This window comes from Panthera onca, chromosome B3 (assembly GCF_046562875.1).
Source record: "Panthera onca isolate mPanOnc1 chromosome B3, mPanOnc1 haplotype 2, whole genome shotgun sequence".
Taxonomy (NCBI): domain Eukaryota; kingdom Metazoa; phylum Chordata; class Mammalia; order Carnivora; family Felidae; genus Panthera; species Panthera onca.
In genome coordinates this window covers 25,013,436-25,034,111 of record NC_138344.1, presented here as the reverse complement: position 1 = coordinate 25,034,111, position 20,676 = coordinate 25,013,436, and the positions used below count along the sequence as shown (strand labels likewise).

General features: G+C 40.3%; 1 pseudogene; it reads left to right on the top strand.

The window, feature by feature from the left end:
• The first annotated feature begins 5,356 nt into the window (after nucleotides 1-5,356).
• LOC132669616 (E3 ubiquitin-protein transferase MAEA pseudogene) overlaps nucleotides 5,357-20,676 on the top strand; it is a 53,504-nt pseudogene continuing 38,184 nt past the window's right edge.

Genomic DNA, 20,676 nt, shown 5'->3' with positions numbered 1-20,676 from the left:
GAGTTTCTCACAGCTTCCAGATTATGCTGCACTTGCTTGCCCATGGACCACACTCTGAACAGTGAGGGTCTAAATCATTGTTATTTCAGGTGTGACCACAGGATAATCTAATTCAGATTCAACCCTGGGTGCTTGTTAGAGTTAGTCCTGAGCCATAACCCAGAATGCGTCAGAAGCTCTTGAACAGGACTGCATTTTTAAAAAGCCTTGCAGGAATCCTTTTGCATTTTAGTGCTAGGGAGCTACCATCCCAATTTCCAGTGACTTAGTGAGTGCAGGCTTTTGCAGCTGGTTCCATACTGAAAGAAGTTCTGGTTCTCTCCTTTATCATCTATTTTATCAAAGCCCTTAGAGGGTGAGCTGAGGCAAGGAGGCCCCAGGAATGGCATTTACCAGATCACAGGCAGCAGGATTTGGGGGATGATGTTCCAAAGTTGATCTGAAGAATCACATCCTGTGCATCCTGTGTAGGGCCATTGATCCACATAGAATCATGCCTCCTATCCTTGTTCTGAGAGGACTACATGATCACTCACTCACAAAAGCATTTATTTGCCAAGTAGTCACATGTAGCCTGTGTCAGAGGCAGAAAAATATTGTCTTGCACTGATGTAAGCATGTTCTTCTAGAGAGTTCCATGTAATCTAAAACATCATATAACAGAGCTGGGAGATGGGGTCTGCAGAGCTCTCACTCACCCCTCCCCATTGGGTGGGCTACACTGAGTCACTTGCCCTGGGCTTCAATGATCTGTCTTTAAAATCAAGCTTTGAGGCCATATTTCTAAGAAAGATTTCCTCCAGCTCTCACACTAGATTCTAAATCATGTTCTCAAAATGAAATCTGTCTGTTATGGATTGAATTATGTTCCCTAAAAATTCAAATATTGAAGCCCTAACTCTCAATGCCTCGGTATGTGACTGTGTTTGGAGGTTGGGCCTTTTAAGAGAGGATTAAGCTAAAATGAGGGTGGGTAGGCCTTAATCCAAACTGACAGGTGTCCTTTTTTTTTCTGTTTGTTTATTTTATTTATTTATTTTGAGATGGAGTGTGTGTGTGAGAGGGGGGAGGGGCAGAGAGAGGAGAGAGAGAATTCCAAACAGGTTCTGCACTGTCAGCATGGAGCCCAATGTGGGTCTTGAGCACACAAACCCAAACCATGACCTCGCTGAAATCAAGAGTCAGGTGCTCAACCAAATGAGCCACCTAAGTCCCCCAAAACTGACAGGCATCCTTATAAGAAGAGGAAATTTATATGCACACAACACAGACCAAGGGATGGCCATGGAGACTTGAACATAAGATGTACATGCACAAAGACCACATGTGAGGACACAGGGAGAAAATAGGTGTCTGCAAGCCAAGTAGAGATACCTCAGAAGAAACTAACCTGTCAACACCTTGATCTCACAAAACCAGCCTCCAGGATTGTGAATACCTAAATTTCTGTTGTTTAAGTCTCCCAGTCTGTATAGTACTTTGTTACATAGCCCTAACAGACTAGCACACTATCTGACAATTAAAGGAGTTCCCAGAAACAACATTCTCAGTCCTCTCTACAATCCCTATCTAGTATTTTATACTCCTACCAATTGGAAAGTTCTCCTTTAAAGCTTCTCTATATCTCTTCTACTGGGTTGAAGGTTACTTTTCTTGCTTTTCTTTAATAATAATGAGAAAATGCCACCATTCTCCATATAATAGCTTTTCACAAAGATAAGTTCTTTAAATAAATCATCCTTTTCTAGACTGAATAAAGTGAACTCTAGAGCCCCACCAGGAAAAAAGAAAAAAAAAAAAAAAAGAGAAATCATTCTGGTCTAAAAGTTCACACATTAAAAGAAATGGGGCAGGGGTGATAATGAGAAACAGTGATGCTGATGAAAATGAAGCTGCAGGTCTAATTTCCCCTTTCTTTCCTTCCTATTGCATTTTGCGTTTGGTTTCCATGGAAATCCACATTTGTGGGTGATTTCTCCTCACGGAGCCACAGGCAGATTTTTCAATTTGCATAACACAGTGACTTATGGAGCAGACACGAAGCTAGCAACAGCTTCCCAACAAGGATAGAGGGAGGAAGGTGCAGTGATAATTGGGAGTGGTAGGACAGGCTGACCTGTCACCTTAGAGCCCAAGAGTGCCCTAAAGGAGGGGGTTTAAGTCATGAACCAGTGAGGTGTTTGTGGTGTAAAAAGACACACATTGCCATTTTCTCAGGGAAATTCTCTTTGCAAAATCCAGGGCACCATCAAATCTAGGGAACATCCAGTGATTGCATTTCCATTTGTAATAGCATATAGATGGTATACCAAAGTGCATTCAGGAACACAGCTCATCATCTCCCTGTCTGTTCCAGGTCTTCTGCTCTGAGCTGGCTCTAGGCATTGGGGTCCAGAAACTCTGAGGACCTGATTTCTCATTCAATCCTGGCTTCCCCTTAGAATTACCTGGGGAGCTTTTAAAACTCTCTGCCCCTTCCTCTTCAGACCAAAGACATCAGCCTCCATGGGGACACCTGGAATCTCCCAAGCATTTGGTCTCCAGGTTGGGGGTGTGAGGGACCCAGCCACAGAGGGCATGGTGGGAGAGAGGGCAGGGCTGGGGCATCATGGGTGCTCATTTCCACTGTCCCCCTTCTCCTCCACATTCTCCAATAACTCTGATACTACCACCAGCTCGCCAAGCTGCCTGTGAGACTCCTTTCCTCCTTTGGGGTGTTACTGCAAGCTGTCCTGCATCAGTGCCACCCCAAAGTCTTAGTTTCTAATCCAGAAATCACAGGTTCTAATCCAGTTTTACCACTTTGATCTCCCTGCACCATGGCTTTCCTATGAGAGGTAGGAACCATACTATTCCAATCTGAAGGATTCTTTCAAGGATGCCAAGGTACCACATGAAGCGGTTAGAATTCCATACAGAGATTTGTGTTAAACTCAGCTGATTGGTCAGATGACCCACAGGAAACCAAGCTCAGCAAGTCCAAGCAGAAGTCCCCCAACTGACTTCTACAGTCCAGCTCTATAATCAGAGATGCCCCCTGCTCTCCATATTCCATTGCTTCAAGCCCTGTCCCTCTTAATGCCCTAACTCCTCTCAAATCCTACCTCTTTCCTCTCCACTGGCCCTGCCCTGGTTCCTGTACTCTCTCCTGCTGAATCAAGGGCAGCCCCAGACCAGGGGCTCCTCATAAGATTGCACCTTCCCCCACAAAGTCACAATTTGCAAGAGCTGCTCTCTCCCTTGCAATGATGTTGAGATCAATGAGACCCATCTTTTCATCTATACATAGTGGTCCCCATGAGGCCAGGACTCTCAAGTCACCTCCAATGAGTGTAATGGCTATTAGGGCAACTGTTCTTGGCCTGCCCCCACTACCCCTCCATTCTTCTCCATAGATGTTAGGACCACCCAAAGATACTAACTATGTCAGGACTGCATTGTTTTACCAGCCCTGCTATCTAGCATATCTGTCTAGCATATAAACTCCTTAAAGCCAGTGCATTCTGGCTATTTTGTTGCTGAATCCCCAAAGCCTGTAACTTTACTAACACCCTTAAAAAATATGCATTAGTTGAATGAACAAATGACTGAAGAACAAAGGAATGAACTATAAACTAATGAATAAACGTCCTCCTAATTTAGGCTGTCTTCCTTTTTACTCCTTTCTACTTATAATCCCTTTTCCAACCAGCAATCACAAGGACCTGTTTGGAATTCAAAACAGATTGCTTCATCTACAGAAGAAAATTGTTTAAGTAATAACTCCTGTGTTTCCTGTGTAACAGTCTGAGGTTAGAATTCAACACAAGGCTTTTCCTGACTTTCTCATGGCTTCCAGACCAGCCTCATTTCTTAGGGCTCTGCATACCTGGACACTTCACTAGCATTTCAGGCTTGTGCTAGGAATATTCTCTCCCACTTTGAGTGTACCTATGTTTTTCAAGACTCAAATCAGGAGCGATTTTCTCCCAGATTTACGCCTTACTTTGCCCTGACCCATAATTGGCTTTCTCCTATGCTAACATTTGTCACAGTGCCCAGCATATGTTTCCCCAAAGACAGTGTAAACTCCTTCAGAACAGATATTGTATACTGGGTCTCTATTCCCTCTATTCCCAACAAAGCATTGGGCACAAACTAAACACCCAATTTATTTTAGAATACATTGTTAATTAATTTTAATTGATTAACATATGCCAGTTCTACTTCACTAATTAACAAGTCAATCAAGAGGGTGTTTTTATTATTTCAAAATTTTATTAAATAAGAAGTCCTACCATACCAATAAATATTATGCCTATACAGTCAATCTTCATTTTTCACAGATTCTGTATTTGCAAATTCACTTACCAAAGTATATTTGTCAACCAAAAATCAATTCCCAGTCATTTGCAGACATGTGCAGAGCAGCAGAAAGTTTGTGTCACCCAATGCACACCTTCGAAGCTGACATAGGACAAGGTAATGTTCTGCCTTCTTATTTCAGTTCTCATAAAAAAACAAGTGTCCTTTTTGTGAACAGCTTAGTGCCATGTTTTTCACATTTTTGTGCTTTTTGTTGGTGAGTTCACTGTTTAGAACACATAGTTCTGTCTGCACACTACTGTCTAGTGTTCCTAAGTGCAAGAAGGCTGTGATGTGCCTTACAAAGAAAGGTACAAGCTTCATTCAGCTTGTCAGCTAAGCTTCATTCAGTCATGAGTTACGGTGCTGTTGGCTGTGAGTTCAATGTTAATGAATCAACAACAAAGGTTAAATAAGGTGTCTTTAAATAGAAACACACAAAGAACAAGGTTATGTAATGATCAGTTGATAAAAATTGTGGCCAGAAGTTTGTAGGAACCTAGCCCTGTATTTCCACCTGGGAGCAATAATGTTTAGTAGTTACTAATTCCATGTTGATGGTGATTTTATAGAACTTAAAAATGCCTCAAACAATGAGAATTAACTGTATATTCTTTAAACTACTTACACGTACAGATCTTATAAAGGACAGAACTGAAACACACTTGAAAACCCAAGGAACTTTATGCAACTTAGGGGTCATTGGACATGGGTGCAGGAGAGCCAGTAAACTGGTTGATGTTGCCACTGCAGAAGGGTATCAGCAGAAGTAGTCACATAGCCCATTTGTTGTGTCCATTACTATTAGACCAACACACTGTTTTTAATATACCCATATACCATGAGCTAACCGTGCAACTATGTACAAGTACACACTAAGCTTTCCGGTTTTGTGAATTTATCTGAAAATTACAAAGTTTGACCAAATGATTTCAAAAGACACTTCTAGCTTCCAAATGTTATGTTTCTATAGTTATAACACAAAATGTCTCTTTCTTTTTACAAATGGGCCATGTCTAAGGCAGGCCTTCAAGCATTGCACTTCACTGAGTGGAGGGAGTGCATTTCTCACTGGGATGTTTCAAGGATGTTCAAAACGTCCATTGTGAAAATTTTCACTCTCAAGCAACCAAAACAGGTATAGAGCCAAAGCATGCTCATCTTGGGCCAGGCCTTGGCAGCAGGGGGTGAGAGGAGGGGTTCTGTGTGGCTGACCTTCCAGTATGGTTGGGAAGACAAAATATATGCAAATGAAACAAATGGTGAGTGTTCAGGGACTAAGTGGGTGAAGCTCACTATGCTTCAGTGATAGAGATTCTGGAAGCAGAGTTTTCCAAGGGGCTGCCCACTATTGGATTCTCTCTGCATTAAGTGGCTCCACAGTCTGTATATCCTTGCCCAGTGACCCAGCTGTCCCCAGGCCATGGGATTCTAAGGTCTAATATGAAAGGAGAGCTGAAATGATTGATGGCTTCCTGAGTCCATGCTTCCAAACTTACCCTGTGCATTTGACTTTCCATCAGTCTCTAAGAGTCTCAGAAGCTGGAAGAAGACACTTGGGCCTTGGGACCAACAATATCTACTTTGGCAGCTTTGCCCTGTGACTGTGAAACTGTTTTATCACCACAGGTGATCCTTACAATCTTTATAACCCAGGCATTAAGGTCCAAGACAGACTTTGATAATGCTATTTTCTTATGTGGCATGCTAACAAAGAAGCATCCATTCTACCTGGGGATTATAAAAGCCACTTTTTGGTTGGTAAAAGAGGTTTCCTTGGGACTTAGGGCCCTTAAACACATTTTCCATGCTATGCATTCTTTTCTGACATCTGCAAGAGGGTATTTCAAAGTGTGATGATGGGGAAGGTCGTATGTCTCAGGAGAGAGCATCATTTTAGGGGAAGGGACCAGAGTCTTTCCCAGTGATCTTACCATGTTCCCTAAACTTAACGCCACATCTATTCATCAGGGATAACCCTACATTTATCATAGGGCTTTCTCAAGATTTTTGTAAGGATTAAGTGAGGCATAACGTAAGTAAATGTCTAAGACAATGCCTCCCAGCCAATATCCTTGATAGTCATCATTATTTATTAAGCAGAAAACATTTCTTGTTGATCACACAAGTATATGGTTTAAAAATTCAGTTCCAGGGTGCCTGAGTGGCTTAGTCGGTCAAGCGTCTGACTTCAGCTCAGGTAATGATCTTGCGGACCATGAGTTTGAGCCTGCGTCAGGCTCTGTGCTGACAGCTCAGAGCCTGGAGCCTGCTTCGGATTCTGTGTCTCCCTCTCTCTCTGCCCCTCCCCTCCTCATACTCTCTCTCAAAAAATAAATAAACATTTTTTTTTTAATTCAGTTCCAATTTAAGCACATCCATGTAATATTAAAACAGGGATTTATTTCCCTCAGGATGCAAAAGCAGAATGCAGTCTCCTGAATGGCAGGTTTCAGCAATAATGTGGCATGCCTGCCCTAGGTTGAACAGAAAGAATGAACCAGCACAGTCACCCTTGCTCAGAACCTCCTCCTATAGCCACAAGCAAAACCCAAATTTGTTTTCCTAAGCAGCCATTGTTTCCCTTAGAAACCTGTCATGAAATAGTGATGACTGACATTATAAAGACAGAATTTCAAATTAAAAGATTAACAAAAATCTTAGTAAACTATGATTTGCAATTCAAGGGGTGTTTCCATTTCAACTTATTCCCATCTCCACTCTGAGTAAATTGAGGTTTGAGAGAAAAGAAGGAAAGAGGAGGAAGGAACTTTTGTTTTCCTCCAATAATCTCTTTGCAGCTTTTGTTCATCAGCTCCTCCTGGGAACAACGGTGTGTTTAGATGGGAGAGCTTCTGTCACCATAGAAACACATGATAAAAGGTCCAGTTATTAAGGAGTAGGGTCTTCTGGTTGCCATAGGCAATGTCTCCCTAATGGATTTTCAAGGCTAGGGATGTGTTTATGGTCTGTGTGACTATTTATTTGTATCAAAGATTACAGCATGCTTTGTGTGATCTTTAGCATTTGCTTGCAGTTAGATTTTCCTTTCTTTTGTCTGTCTTCCACTTTGTAAAAACAAATTAATCTCCTAGAACATTATAAACACTGCACACCATCTTCAGTAAGGAATGTTGTCTGTTTTATAAAACCAAATTGTAGAAAAATAAAGCATCATTTCTTCATGTTCAATAGGTATAGGAAGAATGTCCTTTTAGCCCTTGCCCTCCCCCTGGGATATTTAAGTCTAAGCTAGGTCCCTGAGAAGTAGAATCCCTGGATGCAGTAAATGGGAGGAAATCTTGGGAGACTGCCCAAATCAGACAGGGACTGCCCTCACTTTCTCTAAAAACTTCTGCTTCCATGGTGACTGGCAGGGTGGACAGGGTGCAGGTACTTATTTGTTCATTTATTCATTCACTCATTAATTCATTCAAAAAGCAATTATTGAGCATCCGGCATGTGTAAAGCCCCTGACAGACCATGAAGTGGACACAAGATTAACTCAACATTGTGTTGTTTCACATATGTTCTTGCAGAAAGAGTAATCCAAATCTGGGGATAGGTTTGGATACATAATATAGTTTTAAATGGCTTATACTACAGTAGTTTTCCTACAGATGACTAAGAAGTATATGCAGTAACTCAGAAATATGAAAAATAATGCCTATCTCTGGCCATATTGAAGATCTCCTTAACTTAGTGGTTACAGAAGAGTGGAAGATTCTTTCACATGACCAGGCAGTATTTAGGGCAGGCTAAACATTACTACGTCTCTTTAGTCACATTTCAATAAGATATTGTATTTGTTGTTAGAAGATGTTGACTGATTTTTGTGTTGTTTTGCCATCATCACACACCTTATGTTGTGTGAGTCTTCTGAGGGTCCTGAATGAGACCTCCAAGGAGCCAAAAGTACTTTGAGGTCTGTCTCTGCAGAGCATCCCTCAGAGGAGTTTGAGAGCTTGTTTTCTGGCAGCATGTCACCTGATCCCAAGAAGACCTTTGGAAGATGGGTTTGCTTCCCACTGTCATCACCTTCCCAGAGCCAAGATAGGGAAGAACCACCTACATGAACTTTACAAATGCAGTCATGACAAGTCACAATGACTACCTCCGGCCATGCTGCCTTAAAGATCAATACAGAGTACTATGGGGAATTCTGTTTGGGGAGACCTGAGAAAACATCAACACATTGTTGTGGTGATCTGTTTTAGGTCACTCTGGGATGTAGTTGTTCTCAAATAGTCTGACTAGAAGGCCCCAGCATGGTACATGCCATGCACATGTGACTGTGTTCTTCAAAGTGTGGGGTTGCATGGGGAACTGCCAGGCATGTCACACCCAAGCCACACTGAAGCAGTGAAAGTTCCCTGGGCTGGAGCACAAGAGATGTATGAGGGACAGACAACGGGCATCAGAGAACCATCTATGGCATATGAATGACAACCCACAGCAAACAGGTGGTGACTGCCAGTGTGCATGGTGAAGAGTGCCACAATGGGATTCATCCTGGGTTTTGTGACATGAAACCAGCTTATGATCAGAACTTTTAGAAAACTTCATAATTCAGTCTCTAAAGAGGGAGATCTGAGACCAGCTTTCAACAATTTAAAATATTCTCACAAAGTATATTAAGTGAAGAAAGCAAGTTGTAAAACAGCATAAGTTCTATGCAACCATTTTGTTTAAATTAGAAAGAGGAATAAAAAAAAGTACGTGGCTTATAAATACAAAAACAAACACAAACAAGGAAAACAAAATAAAACAAGCATCTCTGAAATGAACAACTAGTGGAGTGAGGAAATGGGAACAACCAAGGGGAGACTCTCAGACACCCTTTCCATATTTTTGACACATGAATCATGTTAATGAACTACTATTAAATCTTAAGTAAAGCACTTTTAAAATCTAAATTCATATTGTATGAGTAGGTACAGATGAGGAAGCTACAGATCCAAGAAGTGAAGTCAATCTCTGAGGCCACACCGCTCATTGACAGGCATGATGAGATATGCAGCTTCAGCTGGCTTCCCCAGATGAACTCCTACAGAGCTGCTACACACTGCCTCACTCTACCCATGCCTTGGTCCCCATTGGAGCAGAAAATTGCTGCTACCCTCCTTCTCATTGTACCATATTTAAGTTGCTACTATGTAGTACATGGTATTGTGGTTTCCTGATGATATAATATCTGTCTTCGCATTAAGTATTCCCTTAGAAAGAGCCTAGTATTTATTATTGAATTTAATTTTCACCAAATGTAATAAAGTAGTTCTTAATTCTCCCATTAAAAAATTGAAGATAAGAGTGACTGAAATGGACTGAAAGTTTGTGTCCACCCAAAATTCATATGTAGAAACCCTACCTCTCAATATGATAAGATTTGGAGGTGGAAAATTTAGGAGGTAGTGAGATCATGGGAGTGGAGTCCCCATGATGGATTAGAGTCCTTATAAGCAGAGGAAGAGACCAGAGCCCTTTATCGTTCCACCAAATGAGGATACATACAACAATATAATCTTCACCAGGAACCTAATCAGCTAGCACCTTGATCTCAGACTTCCCAACCTCCAGAATTGTGGAAAATAAATATCTGTTGTTTAAACCACCTAATCTGTGGCATTTTAATATAGCAGCCCAAGCTACTCTGACACATTTAAGTCAGCATAAGGTCACACAGCTCTTGAGCCTCAGAATTGGATCTGAGTTTAAATAACAGATTCCAGTGTTTATAGCAGCACTCTCAACAATAGCCAAATTGTGGAAAGAGCCTAAATGTCCATCAACTGATGAATGGATAAAGAAATTGTGGTTTATATACACAATGGAGTACTATGTGGCAATGAGAAAGAATGGAATATGGCCCTTTGTAACAACGTGGACAGAACTGGAGAATGTTATACTAAGTGAAATAAGCCATACAGAGAAAGACAGATACCATACATTTTCACTCTTATGTGGATCCTGAGAAACTTAAGAGGAACCCATGGGGGAGGAGAAGGAAAAAAAAAAAAAAAAAAGAGAGGTTACAGTGGAAGAGAGCCAAAGCATAAGAGACTCTTAAAAAATGAGAACAAACTGAGGACTGATGGGGGGTGGGAGGGAGGGGAGGGTGGGTGATGGGTATTGAAGAGGGTATCTTTTGGGATGAGCACTGGGTGTTGTATGGAAACCAATTTGACAATAAATTTCATATATTTAAAAAAAAGCTGTATCACTCTCTGGGCAAGTGTGTAAATCATCATTAAATAAATAAATAAATAACAGATTCCAAATCCCACATTTCCCTCTACATGGTGCTCTTTCCTTACAAGACTGCAAATATGTTAATCTTTGTTTTACCAACACTCTCTAATGCCTGGCAAAAGATACTGGCTGCTATTGTTGTCTGCATGGAAACTGAGGGCAAATTTATGCTGAAGCATATCGATGGAAAATTGTCTTGGAGGTATTTGACAACACTTTCATGATTTTTCTAGCAAGATGACTGTGATGGTCTTAACATTATCTGGCAAAGTTAGATCCTTTCCTGAAATCAGATCTGGGATCCCAAAATAGAGAGATGGATCCATAATCTTAACTAAATTCACCAACTCTAAGAACATTTTTGAAACCAAACCACTTTCCCCTCTAGCACTCCAAGAGATAGAGCCAAAGACGCATTTAATGGTGCTATATCTAAAATCATAATCAGTTCTGGAATGGCTGCCCTTAGGACTGCTGCTGTCTACAGTAAAACAGTGTGCTTTACCCACATGCCTTAGCTGTGCACTTCCAGTGTTTGTGTTTCAAATGATAAACCTGCCTGAAGGGACCATAATGAAGTCTTTTTTTCTTTTCTTTCATTAAAGGAACTCAAGTGCACCCAGTCTCTGGGAGCTTTCCTACTTTTTGTTTTACTCCCAGACCAACACTTTACAAAGCATCTAGTGCATTGCATATAGCACATTTATAAATAGGTGCACCGATCCCATCCTCCATGATGGAAAACACAGACCTTCAAGAGACATCAAAATGTTAGACTCCAGACAAAATACCAATTTTCACCCTGATTTCTGTCTGTCTATATCATACTTGGAAAAGTGTAGTTTAGTGCACACCTAATGGCTGGCCAAAGTCCTTGAGCACAGCCCATTTCACAGCACTTAGCTCCTAATTGAAATTTCACAGTACAATACTTAAGACATAACTCCAAATTGCATTGCCATTTAAGCAAATGTGTTTTCCTACCCATTTAACTGTTTGTGACTTCCTTTCAGCCATATGCTTCTTATGATTTGCTGTTGGTCACTGTTGCAATTAAGACCTTCAGTATTTATTTGAGGATATTCTAGAATGTCCTATTTCTCTGTGAAGTAAATTTAACCCAGTAGTGTATTAATAGCCTCACCCAATTGTGTGCCTTTGGAAAGAAAGAGAACATTTCCATCCTCAGAGGAGATACTAGTTCTTGGCTCTCCCTATCACAGACTTTTCCAAACTATCAGTCCTTATTGGTTTCCTTACTTGTTCTCTCAAGCCTGATTCTAATATGAAATCGTGTAGGAATTCAATTCCACAGATAAGAAATACAAGCAGCATTTATATAATATTTGAAAACATAGAAGTCTGTTAATAGAATACAGTAGCAATCCTTTTCTTTCTAGACAGATTTTAAAATTTTATTCTTTCAAATAAGCAAAAGCATAGAATAGTATAATGAATTTCTCATAAACCCATGTTCCAGCTTCAACAATTATCAGTATTTTGTTAATCTCAGTTCATCAACAACACCCACCCTCATTTTTATTTGTTTAATTTTGTGCTAGATTGCTTGCTAGAGAATTTTAGAGATATGCCATATCATGCCATAACTTCACTGAACTCAATATGTCTCTGATAATGGCTTCTTTTTAATATTACCACCATGACATAATTACATTTAACAGAATTAACAGTATGTCCTTAACCTCATCTAACACCTAGTCCATATTTAAATTTTCCCAGTTGTGTCAAAGATGTCCCTCTATCTTTGTATGAAGTTTGGATGTTTTGAATCAGGACATAAATAGATCTACTTATTGTTTTTTAAATACAACTATTCTTTTATCACATGAGTCCTCCATCCCTTTTCCTCCAGACCTTCCTTGGATCTGTGGGTGAACCTGGTCTCTGAAGTACCCACCCCTTCCCCCAATCCATTGGAGAAGTGGTTTCTCTGTAAGGTCATGCAATTATTCATCTATGTCTATCCTCTATATTCCCTGATAATTGGTGATAGGTTTGATGGCCTTCTCCTTTCAGGTAGCTTGTTAACAGAAATAGAGATCCTGACTCATTGAACTGCATGACTTACAGGCCTCTCACTTTATCTTCCATCTGATACCTGAGTCTTCTCTACAGTGTGGCTTCCTGGGTGATTGTCTGGAATCAGACATTGTTTAACCACTTCTTGAATAAATAGGGAGACTTACTCTTCTGAAACATAGCTAAGAAAGAGAATTGGGAAAGAAAGAGAGACTTAAAAAGGGCCCTGTCCAAATCCCAAGGCCCATACAACTCAACTCCTAAAACATCACATTGAAGATTCTTAGTCATGAGGTAGAGCCAGAGACTGATAAAATGGATTGTAAATGAGGCCCTCATAAAATGAAATTTGCTTAATGTGGAAGTCAAGAACCTGGACAGAACCCCTCAAGGGTTTAGGTGGGAACACCAGCAGCTTTTTCAGTTTGCCCATTGAGGTACTGAGGTAGTTTTGAAGCTGGCAAGAAGAAACAAAGCATCCACTCCCCTTGCAACTAAATTTCTCTTCTAAAATAAGGAGATTGAGGGGCACCTAGGTGGCTCAGTCAGTTAAGCATTGGACTCTTGGTTTTGGCTCAGGTCATGATCTCATAGTTCATTAGATGGAGCCCTGAACTGGGGTCCACACTGACAGAACAGAGCTTGCATCAGATTTCTCTCTCCCTCTTTCTCTGCCTCCCTGGCTTTAAATAAATAAATAAATAAATAAATAAATGGAAATTGATCTTGAACATTTTGTATTCATTTCTGGAGAGCTTTGTGATTATGACTGAATGACTCTAATTCCTGATAGCAGATTTCTCCACACAATTGGCTCTGACAAGGTTGAGGCCAAGCCCTGCATGTGGGGGACTCACTGATAAAGCAGCTTTTGGGGATCTTTTATCCACTAGCAGCTGACCTGTTTTTGAGAAAACATATCCTTAAACATCCATACTATTTGTTTTCAAATTCTACTGTCATTTATTTTTTAAATCTCTGCTAACACAGAGTCATTTCTCCCTCCATTGTTTCCTTTGGTTCACTTATGCTCATCTCTGTCCCAGACTAGTCAATCCATAATTTAATCTGCTGAAGCAGAACTTTTTTTCCATCATATCATTCACAAATTTGAGGCATTTAAAATGAGGGTTTCTAAATTATTCATGAAAATGTAGAACAGGACAAGGCCAACAGCTGAGCTCTGAAGCCCTCCAGTGGGACTTCCCAAAACAGATCCTGATCCAGTAACCAGCAGCCTGAGGAATCATCATTTTCTAGTGGTCAATACATGTCATTTAGCCCAGCTTCCAATTGCCCTTTATCTCAACTTCGTCAACAGAATACTTGGAAATACTTTACAAAAAGCTCAGTTGTGTATTTCATACACTCTGGTAGTTACTAGTCCAAGAAACTAATCTTTTTTTATTAAAAAAAAAAAAAAGTAAAAATAAACTCATTTCACTGTGGAACTCAGTATCATATACTTGTTTCCTTAGGTGTCCTTCTAGTTTCTCCTTGTTGTTGAATGAAAATTCAAATGTGGATTGTTCTCCTCTTCCTGGGAAATTCCTGCCATGAGATTTTTGTCTCTTTTGTCTCTGAATCTTTTAAAATATGTCCTCCTAGGATCTCATGCACATGAATGACTCTCACACACCTATCCTTGTTGGTACACTGACAATACACACCTCACAAAATTAATTTCAAAATGGATTGTATATCTAAATGTAATGCAAAAGTATACATCTCCTAAAAGATAATATTGGAGACTATTTAGATGACCTTGGCTGATAACATTTTAGGTACTACACCAAAGGTACAATCTATGAAAACAAAAATAATTCAAAAGTTGTACTTAAATAAAATTTAAAACTTCTGCTCTATGGAAGATACTGACAAAAGAATGGGCAGGCTAGCCATAGACCGTGAGAAAATAATTGGAAAACACAAATCTGATAAAGAATTGTTATTTCAAATGTACTAAGAAAATTTAAAACTCAATAATAAGAAAATGAACAACCTGATTTAAAAATGGGCAAAAAATCTGACCAGACACCAAGGAAGATATACATATGGCAAAAAAGCATATGAAAAGATGCTCAACATCATATGTCAGTATGGAATTTCAAATTAAAACAAGATACCACTACACCCCCATTAAAATGGATAAAATCCAAAACACTGACAACACCAAATGCTGGCAAAGATGTGGAGCACAGGAACTCTCATTCTTCACTGGTGAGAATGCAGAATGGCATAACTACTTTATAAGACAGTTTGGCAGCTTCTTACAAAACCAAACATACTCTTTCCATGTGTTCCAACAACCACACTCCTTGGTTTTCACCCAAATGAGTTGGAACCTTATGTTCACATAAAAACCAGCACATGGATGTTTAGAACAACTTTATTCATAATTGCAGAAACTTTAAAGCAACATGTTCTTTAGTAGGTGAAGAGGTAAATAAGCTACAGTATATCTAAGCAGTAAAATATTATTCAAGACTAAAAAGAAATTAGTTATGAAGTCACAAAAAGACATTGAGGAAGCTTAAAGGCATATTACTAAGTGAAATAGGCCAATCTGAAAAAGCCACATAGCATATGATTTCAACCTTAATCAGTCAGAGGAAGACAAATATCATATGACTTCATTCATATGTGGAACTTAAGATACAAAACATAAAAACATAGGGGAAGGGAAGCAAAAATAATATAAAAACAGAGAGGGAGAAAAAACACAAGAGACTCTTAAATATAGAGAAGAAACTGAGAGTTGCTGGAGGGGTTTGGGGAAGGGAGATGAGCTAAATGGGCAAGGGGCATTAAGGAGGACACTTGTTCGGATAAACACTGGGTGTTTATGTAGGGGATGAATCACTGGATTCTATTCCTGAAATTGTTATTACATTATATGGTAACTAACTTGGACATAAATTTTTAAATAAATAAATAAATAAATAAATAAATAAATAAATAACTTATGTACACACACACACACACACACACAATCATCTCTAATTCACCTGTTCTTCCCCACCCTTCCTGCAACCTGGCAATCACTGATCTGTAGTCCTGCCTATTTCTTGAATGTCATGTAGCTGGAATCACTAGTTGGCTTCTATCTAGATTGGCCTGTTTCATTTAGCAATATGCATTTAATGTGCCCCATGTCTTTTTGTGACTTGATAGCTTGTTTCTTCTTAGAGCTGAATAATATTTCATTGTATGGATATACTACAGTTTTTTTTAATCCATTCATCTATTTAAAGACGTTTCTATACAATGGGACATTATTCAGCCAAGAGAAATGAAATCCTGCCATTTGCGGCAACATGGATGAAGCTTAAAGGCATTATGCTAAGTGAAATAAGTCATACAGAGAAAGACAAATGATGCATAATGTCACTTATATGTGGAATCTTAAAAAGCCAAACTCATAAGAACAGAGGGTATAGAGTCATGGTTACCAGGAACTGTGTGAGTGTGTAGAGGAAAAGGAGCGTGTGGTGGGGAAGAGGGTGGAGAGGTGTTAGTCAAAAAGCACAAACTTCCAGTTATAAGATGAATTAGTTCTGAAGATGTAATGCAAAGTTACTATAGTTAATAATACTGTATTATATGCTTGAAATTTGAAAGTAAATCTTAACTGTTCTCACCACAAAAAGAAATGGTAACTATGTGACATGGTGAAGGTGTTAGCTAATTCTATGGTGGCAATCATTTTGAAATATATAAATGTATCAAATCACATTGTATGCCCTAAACTTACAAAATGTCATATGTCAATTATATCTCAAAAAAGCTGGAAAAATAAAACAAAAATTAATTTAAAAAAGATTTCAGTTTCTTCCAGTTTGGGGCAATTATGAGTAAAGCTGCTATAGACGTTTTTGTACACGTTTTTATGTGGACATACGTTTTCAACTCAGCTGAGTAGATACTTAGGAGCATGATTGCTATATCATATAAGATTGTTTTGATTGGTGACAAACTATCCAACTGTCTTCCTGAGTTGTTGTACTTTATATTCCCACTACCAGTGACAATTCCTGCTTCTCTGCATCCTTGCCAACATTAGATTCTATCAGTGTTTTGGATTTTACCATTCTAATGGTTTTGTAGATGTATCTCTTAATTTTAACTTATCTTTTAATGTTTTAATTGGCAATTCCTTAATGACATACAATGTTGAGCACTTTTTCATATGCTTATTTACCATCTGTATATTGTATTACTTTGCCAGGGCTGCCGTAACAAAATATCACAGACGGGTTGGCTTTGACAACAGAAATTATTTTCCACAGTTCTAGAGGCTTACAAGTCTGAAATCAAGGTATTGGCAGGTTTAATTTCTTCTGAGGCCTCTTTCCTTGGCTTGCAGGCCACCTTCTCACCGTGTTCCCATGGTCTTTTCTCTGTGCACGTACACATTACATCCAAATCTCCTTTTCTTATAAGGGCACCAGTCACCTTGGTTAGGGCTCACCCTAAAAACTTTAACTTAACTTAATTACCTCTTAAAGACCTTGTCTCCAGGGGTGCCTGGGTAACTCCCAGGGGTGCCTGGGAGGCTCAGTCATTAAGCCTCCAACTTCAGCACAGGTCAGAATCTCAGTTTGTGAGTTCAAGCCCTGAATCAGGCTCTGTGCTGACAGTTCAGATTGTGGAACCTGCTTTGGATTCTGTGTCTCCCTCTCTCTCTGCCCCTCCCCCACTCGTGCTCTGTCCCTCTCTCTCTCTCTCAAAAGTAAATAAACATAAAAAAAAATTTAAGACTTTATCTCCAAATCAGGTTATATTCTGAGGTACTGATAGTTAGGGCTTAAATACACACATTTTAAGGAACATAATTCAGCTCATTCATAATTCAACTGCTTTGGTGAGGTATCCGTTCAGATCTTTTGCCTATTTTTAATATGATTTTGTGTATTTTTGATATAAGATCTTTATCTGATATGTATTTTGTAAATATTTTCTCCAAGTCTGTGCCTCGCCTTATTATTCTCTTAACAGAGCCTTTTACAGACCAGAAGATTTTAATTTTAATATACTTGTACTTATATATTTTTTTCACTCACAGATTGTGCTTTTTGTGTTGTATCTAAAAATCCATCACCAGAGGGAGGGAAGATGGCGGCGTAGGAGGACGCTGGGCTCACCGCACGTCCTGCCGATCACTTAGATTCCACCTACACCTGCCTAAATAACCCAGAAAACCACCAGAGGATTAGCAGAACAGAGTCTCCGGAGCCAGCGCAGACGAGTGGCCCACGGAAGAGGGTAGGAAGGGCGGTGAGGCGGTGCGCGCTCCACGGACTGGCGGGAGGGAGCCGGGGCGGAGGGGCGGCCTGCCATCCCAGCAGAGCCCCCAAGTCTGGCTGGCAAAAGCGGAGGGGCCTGACGGACTGTGTTCCGACAGCAAGCGCGACTTAGCGTCTGGGAGGTCATAAGTGAACAGCTCTGCTCAGAAAGCGGGAAGGCTGGAGGACAAAGGGAGGGAGAGCTGCTGAGCCCCCGGACGACAGAGCTCAGTTTGGTGGGGAACAAAGGCGCTCGCCAGCGCCATCTCCCCCGCCCATCCCCCAGCCAAAATCCCAAAGGGAACCAGTTCCTGCCAGGGAACTTGCTCGCTCCGTGCAAACACCCAACTCTATGCTTCTGTGGAGCCAAACCTCCGGCAGCGGATCTGACTCCCTCCTGCTGCCACAGGGCCCCTCCTGAAGTGGATCACCTAAGGAGAAGCGAGCTAAGCCTGCCCCTCATGCCCCTGTGCACCTTGCCTACCCACCCCAGCTAATACGCCAGATCCCCAGCACCACAAGCCTGGCAGTGTGCAAGTAGCCCAGACGAGCCACACCACCCCACAGTGAATCCTGCCCCTAGGAGAGGGGAAGAGAAGGCACACACCAGTCTGACTGTGGCCCCAGCAGTGGGCTGGGGGCAAACATCAGGTCGGACTGCGGCCCCGCCCACCAACTCCAGTTATACACCACAGCACAGGGGAAGTGCCCTGCAGGTCCTCACCACTCCAGGGACTATCCAAAATGACCAAATGGAAGAATTCCCCTCAGAAGAATCTCCAGGAAATAACAACAGCGAATGAACTGATCAAAAAGGATTTAAATAATATAACAGAAAGTGAATTTAGAATAATAGTCATAAAATTAATCGCTGGGCTTGAAAACAGTATACAGGACAGCAGAGAATCTCTTGCCACAGAGATCAAGGGACTAAGGAACAGTCACGAGGAGCTGAAAAGTGCTTTAAACGAAATGCAAAACAAAATGGAAACGACAACGGCTCAGATTGAAGAGGCAGAGGAGAGAATAGGTGAACTAGAAGATAAAGTTATGGAAAAAGAGGAAGCTGAGAGAAAGAGAGATAAAAAAATCCAGGAGTATGAGGGAAAAATTAGAGAACTAAGTGATACACTAAAAAGAAATAATATATGCATAATTGGTATCCCAGAGGAGGAAGAGAGAGGGAAAGGTGCTGAAGGGGTACTTGAAGAAATTATAGCTGAGAACTTCCCTGAACTGGGGAAGGAAAAAGGCATTGAAATCCAAGAGGCATAGAGAACTCCCTTCAGACGTGACTTGAATCGATCTTCTGCACGACATATCATAGTGAAACTGGCAAAGTACAAGGATAAAGAGAAAATTCTGAAAGCAGCAAGGGATAAACGTGCCCTCACATATAAAGGGAGACCTATAAGACTCGTGACTGATCTCTCTTTTGAAACTTGGCAGGCCAGAAAGGATTGGCACGATATCTTCAGTGTGCTAAACAGAAAAAATATGCAGCCGAGAATCCTTTATCCAGCAAGTCTGTCATTTAGAATAGAAGGAGAGATAAAGGTCTTCCCAAACAAACAAAAACTGAAGGAATTTGTCACCACTAAACCAGCTCTACAAGAGATCCTAAGGGGGACCCTGTGAGACAAAGTACCAGAGACATCACTACAAGCATAAAACATACAGACATCACAATGACTCTAAACCCGTATCTTTCTATAATAACACTGAATGTAAATGGATTAAATGCACCAACCAAAAGACATAGGCTATCAGAATGGATAAAAAAACAAGACCCATCTATTTGCTGTCTACAAGAGACTCATTTTAGACCTGAAGACACCTTTAGATTGAGAGTGAGGGGATGGAGAACTATTTATCATGCTACTGGCAGCCAAAAGAAAGCTGGAGTAGCCATACTTATATCAGACAAACTAGACTTTCAATTAAAGGCTGTAACAAGATATGAAGAAGGGCATTATATAATAATTACAGGGTCTATCCATCAGGAAGAGCTCACAATTATAAATGTCTATGCGCCGAATTCTGGAGCCCCCAAATATATAAAACAATTACTCATAAACATAAGCAACCTTATTGATAAGAATGTGGTAATTGCAGGGGACTTTAACACCCCACTTACAGAAATGGGTAGATCATCTAGACACACGGTCAATAAAGAAACAAGGGCCCTGAATGATACACTGGATCAGATGGACTTGACAGATATATTTAGAACTCTGCATCCCAAAGCAACAGAATATACTTTCTTCTTGAGTGCACATGGAACATTCTCCAAGATAGATCATATACTGGGTCACAAAACAGCCCTTCATAAGTTTACAAGAATTGAAATTATACCATGCATACTTTCAGACCACAATGCTATGAAGCTTGAAATCAACCACAGGAAAAAGTCTGGAAAACCTCCAAAAGCATGGAGGTTAAAGATCACCCTACTAACGAATGAGTGGGTCAACCAGGCAACAATCCAAACGCTTTGGGATGCAGCGAAGGCAGTCCTGAGAGGAAAATACATTGCAATCCAGGCCTATCTCAAGAAACAAGAAAAATCCCAAATACAAAATCTAAAAGCACACCTAAAGGAAATAGAAGCAGAACAGCAAAGGCAGCCTAAACCCAGCAGAAGAAGAGAAATAATAAAGATCAGAGCAGAAATAAACAATATAGACCCTAAAAAAACTGTAGAGCAGATCAACGAAACCAAGAGTTGGTTTTTTGAAAAAATAAACAAAATTGACAA